We start from the raw sequence: 5,509 nt of genomic DNA, 5'->3' as shown, positions 1-5,509 counted from the left end.
TCTCAAGCAGAACTGTTTTTAACTTGAAGAACCTTAAATGACCTTAGAGTGTAAGATGTTGTGATTTTCACATACGTGTTGGAAGATGATTAGATTTCTTTGTTTGAAAATGGAGAGATAAATTTGAATAGTAAACTTACCGTATATGGAGAAAAAGGTGGAAGTCAAATGAAATTTGTTCATTAAACAGAATGTACCTTTATTTGTCCAAAACCAATGAAGTAGATTAATTCACCAATGGCTTTGAAATTCTACTACGTTACGAGTGAGACTGAATTCTTGGTTACTAGACACTTGTTGACTTAGTCTTCAGGAAGGAAGCTCAGTTCCCACCTCTTTCACAGGGCTCAAGCACACTTTCAAGACTGCTCTCCCCGGCACTGTGCTAGACACAGTGTTCTTGAGTCTTCAGTGGTCTTTGATCAGACAAGATGGCTTTTTTTTCATCAATCACTCTATTTCTTTTTTTTAAGTTCAGCATTCAAAGTAATGGTTTGTAATGAAATAGAAAACATTCTCATACACGTGTCACTATATTCTTTGTCATCCCTCACCCTGCCCTCCCCTGCACCTGCTCTCCCTGCACCCAGCCTTCCTCTGTACTCTGACTTCCCTTCACCCTGCCCCTTCTCATTTATTGCATCCCAGAATCTGGGTGACTTTATCATGGACAATGTCAAGGACTTTCCTGTCTACAGAAGGGATAGGAACAAAAAGACTTCTTATGACCTTTTATAGTCCACACAAGTTTTTAAAAAAAATCCACTTATGGGGCTAGAGAGATGGCTCAGTGGTTAAGAGAGCTTGCAGCTTTCGCAGAGGACCTGTGTTCCCAGCATCCCACAACTGCATGTGACTCCAGTTGTAGGGAATCTAGCAACTTCTTCTGATGTCTGTAGGTTTCTGCATGCTGCATGAGCTGCATATACATGCATGCAGACACTCGTGTGTGTGTGTGTGTGTGTGTGAGAGAGAGAGAGAGAGAAAGAGAGAGAGAGAGAGAGAGAGAGAGAGAGAGAGCACAAACAAATCCATATTTTAAAAAATTCAGTCCTATTACTTTGAGCCACATTTCTTTCCTACTGTCAGAAACTCCATGGTCTTTTTGTCTCACAGGACTTGGATGCAGAGAGATCTTATTCACTTTGTACAAGAAGGAGAACATGCCCATTGATTTAGTCTTTATAATTTTGAGACAGCAGTCCAGTGTTATGAACTGTGGGGCAGTACCTAGGAATCTTTCCCAATGACAACACTGGGAGGAGGGTAGAAGCAAAGGTTTCCCCTCTCCTACTTTCCAGGCATTTCCTACATTCCAAGCTTTCCTTCAGGGCAATCACTGTAACAGCTAAGAGTCCACATGCCTTGTGTGGTCCTCACAGCTACATGCTACCTGGCCCATCTGTCTTCCCATTGCATTTTCTATTGATCCTTAATGAAATTATGACTCTGATCAAGTTGGCAGACTGACAGTGCCTGGTTCATTTCATTGAGTAACAGCTGTGGAAAATTTTAAAGGAAAACTAGAAGAAATGCAGCACCTCTCCTTGTGAAATGATATTTTGTGGTTAATTAATATCTTTGTGGCAAAATAAAAATACACAAAAAGAAAGAAAAAAACTAAAAAATATCGTTGGTTTTATCACTTAGGATTAATTGACCTGATTACCTTCTGTATAATGAAATTTAAATATGTAGACATAGCTATCTCTATACATGTTTACATATGTATAGATGTGTCTCATTATAACAAATGTTGAAATGTGGTATTTTAACATTTATATTAAGCTTCCAGCATCTTTGACACTTCTTGTTATGAAGGGAGCTGAACCCAGAGACTCAGTGCACGCTAGACAAATGCTTTACCACTGAGCCAGCTCAACTTTCCTCCATGTTGTTGAGAATTCCTCGATGAATATGCTTTGTTCTTGTCGATGACACTGTTATTACTAGTGTGTGTATGTATATGTGAGTTTGGGTGCACACACACCGTGGAGCCCATGGAAAAGTCAGAGGAGACCTTTTAGGAGCTTGTTTTCCACCTTGTTTTTGGTTTTGTGTGTGTGTGTGTGTGTGTGTGTGTGTGTGTGTGTGTGTGTATGTGTGTGTGTGTGTGAGGGTCTCTCTCTCTCTCTCTCTCTCTCTCTCTCTCTCTCTCTCTCTCTCCTCTCTTCTCTCTAATCATGAAGACTAACTGGATGGCTCTCAAAGTTCCAAGTGATCCTCTGAGCTCTGATTCCCATCTTACAGATGTGTGCTACCACATCTAGCTTTTTTTTTTTTTTTAAACATTGGTCCCAGGTATTGAACTGAGGTCATCAGGCTTGTGTGGCAATACTGGCTGGCTCACTAATCATTTCTTTAGATAAAAATTTAAAAGTAAAATTCTTGTTCAAAATATATGAGCATTTTAATTAGTTCTAGATTTATATAGTTAAGTTGTTTTCTAGGATAAGTTTTTGAAAATGTATTTTATTTCGTGTGTGTGTGTGTGTGTGTGTGTGTGTGTGTGTGTGTGTGTGAGTGTTTGCAAGTGCATGTGTGGTGTTTATCTAGATATGGCTGTGGGTACCTGTGGAGGCCTGAAGAGAACTAGTTATTGAGAACTGCTCCAGATGTTACTGGGATCCAAACTCTGGTCTTTGTGGTTGAACAAGCTCTTAACTACTGGGGTATCTCTCAAGTCACACAGAATAATCTTATCAGCTTCTTTTCTCATCAAATTACGGGAGAATGATTGTTTTAACCTAATTTAAGCATAAATTAGGTTAAAATTTGTGTGTTTTTTCTCTGTAACCTTATTAAATATTTAATGAAGTTGGGAAATCATCTATATTTATTTAATCTCATAGATTATTATTATTTCAGTGCTACACTTGACTTTTCAGAGTTTTAAGCTTTCTTCATCTAGGCAGGCCTTATCTATTTTTTAAGTTTTTTTCTATGTATCTCTAATTCTGAGATTGGTTTTATTTTTCCCTTTGTATTTTGTAGTTACATCTGTTATTGAGAAAGCTATTGATTTTATAGCATTTATTTACTTTCTTGTTTGTAAGTGAAAGTTAAAGAAACAGATGCTTTGACTATTTTCTGAACCTGTGACATTCACTATCCTCCAAAGTTTGGAGGAAACTTGAGAAACCTTTAGCTCCTCTGTACAAAGTTATGGAAGGTGCATACACACCAGCTCTACTCCAAAGTGAGGCAAAAGAGGTAGGTCTTTATAACCTGGTGGTCTAACTGGTCTGCCTGGAAGAAGGAATGTTTTCTAAAGGGACACTTGTGACCCTCTCTTTGGCTATCAGATGACTGCAACAATGGACCCAACAAATTAGAATTTCCCCAGGATCCTCCCACTGGAACAAAAATACATTGAAGTCTTGGGGAATTTGAGAGGAAGACTTTGTCTCCTAGAGATTTACAATTTGTCAGATTGTCAGAGAGACTTGGGGCTGAGACATTGGTGGGCAGGACCACGCCTTGACTAGACTACTTAGTTAATCACATCTATTTAAACCTTACTTTATGTCAGAACCCCAAAGATGGGCCTGAGGTTGGCCACTGGGTCTTTTTATTCCAATGTGAGCACAGTGAATAAATCTTTTCTTCCTGCTTTTCACTACTGTTTTGGCTCTTTCAGTTTTGGTGGCTGAACCTGGCTGGTCGAGGCACAGGTCATGAACCTAAGCCACTTAGTATCAATGACATCATATCCTACACATAAGCTGCCCAAGCAAAGAATATGACTTTGAACCCGGGGCTTTTTGCAGCTGAGGCAAATCCAGAAGCTCTGACCCTGGAGGCTATCTGTAAGCACGATGCCTGATACCTAAAGCAAAAGCCTCATGTTGAAGTGCGATCCGGCAACACACCTGTGTATCCATCCATCTCAGCATTCAAAGCTCGTCCTAGGGCAAGCATTCAGAGGCTTAGCATCTTTCCCCTGGATTACTGCAGTAGCCTCCTAACTTGTCTGGTGGCTTTTGGTCCCCATGCACAACCTGGACATTAGTGTTCGGCCACAGAATATTTCTGGAATGTAAATCTGACCTCAGTGCTTGAAGGCTTTTCAATCTCCCCATTTATTCAACCATTTACTTAATAATGAATCCGTTCACTTGGGAGAACTGACCAGATCACAAACTTTGCAGTCAAAAAAGACTGCCTTTTCCTGGACACACCCATTAAGTCCTGTGCACACCAGCTTCAAATACATTCCCATACGTCTATCTAAAGCTTCTGAATGTCCTCTTATGCCACCTTGGTCCAACGCATTATTGAACCTCATAGGAACCAGAGGCCACGCCCAGCCTCTGGTGTGAATGTCTTTCCTATTGTTTCCCAGCTCCCCTTTCCCCACACACTAGCCAGAATAACTGATGCAAATTAGAACATGGTTTTTATAGAAAATGAAATAGACCAGCCACTGATGGTACTCTAGGGTGACAGAGACTATTTCAAACAGAGGGAATGCCGGGCACATAAGCTGTTTGTTGGGAGCAAATTTGGAATGTCTGGATCCTATGGTGGATGAGAGACTATGAGGGGCAAGGGTATGGAGCAACTTCAAGGGTATGGATCTTTTTTCTGGATCCTTCTTTCTTTTTAGCTTCCTAACCAGACTATGCCTCTTTCCGTGTCTGAGCAATGGAGGGGAGGAGAGATGAAGCACAAGAAAATTAACTGAGTCTTTTTCATTTCTATTTTCTTTCTTTAAAAAAGATTTATTTATTTTATGTATGTGAGAACACTGCTGCTGTTTTGAGACACAGCAGAAGAGGGCATCGGGTCTCATTATAGGTGGTTCTGAGTCACCATGTGGTTGCTGGGATTGACCGCAGGTCTTCTGTAAGAGCAGTCAGTGCTCTTAATGGCTGAGCCATCTCTCCCGCCCCTCTTTTTCTTTTTAAAAACTCCCCTCTCTCCAGAGGAGTGCATCCCAGGGCTTTTCTGCTGACTTCCCCGTGGACCTCCCACTTGCAGTGTTGGGACACATTTCTATTTGATTAAACTAGTCCCTGGCTTACCAGTGACTGCGTCCCATGAGCTCACACTGTGGAGTCCTCTTACTCACTGAGTTTAATTTGATACAACTTGATGTTTACAGCTCAACTTTCTTCTCAGCAGTGCTTGTGTCTGTTCATGGGAAATACCCATTTCTTGCTGTACAAGTCAATTTGGGCTGCTCTAGCCAATTACCTTGCACTGAGCAGCTTATATTTTTAAATTCATTTTCACAATTCTGAGGCTGGGATTTCAAGATCAAAGTGCTAGGGGGTTTATTGTTTGTTAGAGGCCCATCCATGGCTTCCATACTCCCTGTATCTCACATGGAGGAGGAGGAGGTGCAGGATCTCTTTGGGTCTCTGCTACAAAGACATTAAGCTTGTTCATGGGGATTCCACCTTCAATGACCCAATCACCTCTCAAATGTCCCACCTCTTAATGTCATCACTCTGGGCTTATGTTTTTCAATATATAAAAACACCTATGGGGTCAGAGACACAGA

The sequence above is a fragment of the Rattus norvegicus genome, chromosome 5 (assembly GCF_021556685.1).
Source record: "Rattus norvegicus strain SHRSP/BbbUtx chromosome 5, alternate assembly SHRSP_T2T, whole genome shotgun sequence".
NCBI lineage: Eukaryota > Metazoa > Chordata > Mammalia > Rodentia > Muridae > Rattus > Rattus norvegicus.
The sequence above is the reverse complement of the archived record's forward strand: the minus strand, read 5'-3'. Positions refer to the sequence as shown.